The sequence below is a fragment of the Melanotaenia boesemani genome, chromosome 21 (genome assembly GCF_017639745.1).
Source record: "Melanotaenia boesemani isolate fMelBoe1 chromosome 21, fMelBoe1.pri, whole genome shotgun sequence".
Lineage (NCBI taxonomy): Eukaryota > Metazoa > Chordata > Actinopteri > Atheriniformes > Melanotaeniidae > Melanotaenia > Melanotaenia boesemani.
Window position 1 is genome coordinate 30,508,067 of NC_055702.1, and position 2,619 is coordinate 30,510,685.

The 2,619-nt window shown below is 37.5% G+C and overlaps 1 long non-coding RNA gene across 2 annotated transcripts; it reads left to right on the forward strand.

Moving 5' to 3' along the window:
* The first annotated feature begins 854 nt into the window (after positions 1 to 854).
* Positions 855 to 1,519, forward strand: LOC121633086. 2 transcript variants are annotated; one of them, XR_006009002.1, is made up of 3 exons: positions 855 to 928; positions 1,079 to 1,122; positions 1,441 to 1,519. It is a non-coding gene; the product is annotated as an uncharacterized LOC121633086 (long non-coding RNA). The 2 variants fall into 2 exon arrangements; XR_006009003.1 differs by having other exon boundaries at positions 1,079 to 1,126; positions 1,441 to 1,490.
* The last annotated feature ends 1,100 nt before the right edge of the window (positions 1,520 to 2,619 follow it).

Below are 2,619 nucleotides of genomic sequence, written 5' to 3' on the forward strand. Positions count from 1 at the left end.
GCAGTTCTATAACAAATGTTTTAGAAAAATGTAAGTGTACACTTTTTTGTGATGGATTTAGCAAACTGGACCGTAAACAGTATCAGGACAGAGGATTGGATTGAAAACAGGTTTATTGAATAATAGTGAGTGGTTTCCAGGAAAAACAGGGTCCGGTCTCGTAGCCCGCTAGCCTGCGGGAATAGGAGAGCCAAGGTGAGAACAGGTGACAAAATGGGGATTTATGAATACAGATGATTACGTACCGGCGGGAGAAATTGGAGCGAGCCGGCAGAATTCCTGTACTGCAATAACAGTGAGGAGATCCGCTGCGTCTGTCGGGGCTGCTGAAACAGGATGGGTTAGCAAGGGAAGATAATGGTTAAACTGAGACTTTGAGTTGGGTATATGTTCAAAGAAGGGGAGGGGGTCCGGATGGTTCCTCCAGCGGAAGGGAGAGAGAAACAGGTTGCGTTAATCCAAGATCCAAATCCACATCCAAATCCAAAATCCAAATCCACATCCAAATCCAAATCCAAATCCAGACAGTCCAAGGGTCAGATTATCAGCTGGGTCAAATAACAGAAAGATCAGAGTTACCAGACAGGGGACAGGCAAAAAAAAATCCGGATATCCAGGTCAGAAACGGGTCGGAGATCAAAAACAGGCAGGCAGTCAGAAATCAGGGCTGGAAACGTGCAGGGAGTTAACCAAGACGATCTGGCAAAGGAGTGGTGTTGTGCACTGGTATATAAAGCACGCAGCGCAGGTGGAGCGCATCAATAATCAGGAGCGCACTGGAGGAAGGATGCCTTCAGGGACAGCTGGGAGATCCCGACTATAGGCAACCACCGTGACACTTTTTGTTCTTTCAGATTGCAGCCATATCGTCGGGGGAAAGGACGAGTATTACCCGGTGAAGCAAGTTTTAAAGACAAAAATCCAGAAGGTTCTCCTTTGTTATTATTTAAAGTAAAGATGTAATGTGAATATATACCTTTAGTCTGAATGTATTTAGTGGATTTTAATGCACCACAGCTCTAAAGCCCTCTGACAGTGTGATTGCTTATAGCAGTAAACATTTTAAAATATTTTTCAGGGGAAACAAATAGAGCTGGTGGAGTGGGAACCATGTTCCATGTGGTATGTATGATTTCCCTTCTTTTAATTTTAGAAAAAATAGTCTTTAAATTGAAACTTTTATTATTCATGTAATGGAAGTTGTAAGGTATTTATTGTTAAATGCTTCTGTGCTATTTATTTGTATAAACTTATTTTAAATTGCATTTATAGCTTGAGTGTATATAAAAACCTCAGTGAAATCATCACCATAAGACTGTGAGCAAATTAGTCATAACTGTGAGCATGTTAAAGTGAATATGAGCTACAAACTGAAGCCCACTGCAGCTCAGTGTCTTTTACTGTCATGTTGTCATTGAATCTTCTTTACATTTATTGCAGTGGGAAGACGTGGCCTCCACAGTGGGTGGCAAAGGAGAATACAAAGAACTAAAACAGCTACCTTCAGTATTCTGTGGGCTGCTGTCCTGTTCCTTTTTTATAATATTTTGTTAATTTATTATCCATTATTATTATTGTTGGTGTTGATGGTGGGTCTTGTAATCTTTTGTAATAAAATAAAAACATTTGAAAAGGTGTGATCCAGATGTTGTTGTACTGCAATACATGCATTCATACTAGCAAATAGGAAGATTGAATGATTGATCTACCCCAGAAGGAAAAGAAAATTGTAGCAGTATTAATACAAACATGAATAAAAATATAAACAGCTAAAATTCAGGAAAATGAATTACATAGACCTACCAGTATAATATATAAAGACAAATTAGGCATAAATGAATGTGTTGTATGGGAACGTAGTTTATTGGTCTAATGAAACCTGTCTTAAAAGATTTGGCTCATTAAATCAAATGACAAACTATGTATTAATAGTGTGTAAATATAATACAAAGATTCTAAAACTCTATAGTTTGTATTGTGGCTAAATACTTTGATTTGTTTAATTTTTTTTTTTTTTTTTTTTTTTTAATAGCTATCTTTATCAAATTATTTAATGGATAGTAGCTTAAGCAGATTTGTGGTTAAATGTAACCAGGTTGAAGAGGAACTCAGTCTTTGACGCACCATTTACATTTCTTCCGGTTTGTTGTTAATAGCGTCCGTAGCAACCACTGTAGCAACAATCCGAAACGTAGTATTCCTACAATTTCGTTGAAGGATTGTAAAAGAAAAAAAAAAAAAAAAAAAAAAAAAACTACTAATTGTGTAAATAAACCGAATGGATACTATGAAAAAAAAAAGTGTTCATTTGTCGCTAGAAAAGCTATCAAAACGAGGCTAAAGCCACAATCGATCTTAAAATATAGCATTTTCCAACAAAATTAGAAGGGATGTCCGCCATGTTTTTAGTTCACGCCGGGTAGAAACTCGGCAGTCACGTGACCCAAAGTACGCCCATAGAAATGACTAAGAAAATGAAACGTAACCATGTTACAATTTCAGAGCCCTTTTTGTGAAATACCTACGTTTTGCCCTGTGGACAAACGTAGGTATTACACGATTTAGAGTGAGACTGGGTTGCACCATTTATGTTGGCCTGAAGACAAATCATTCTACCCT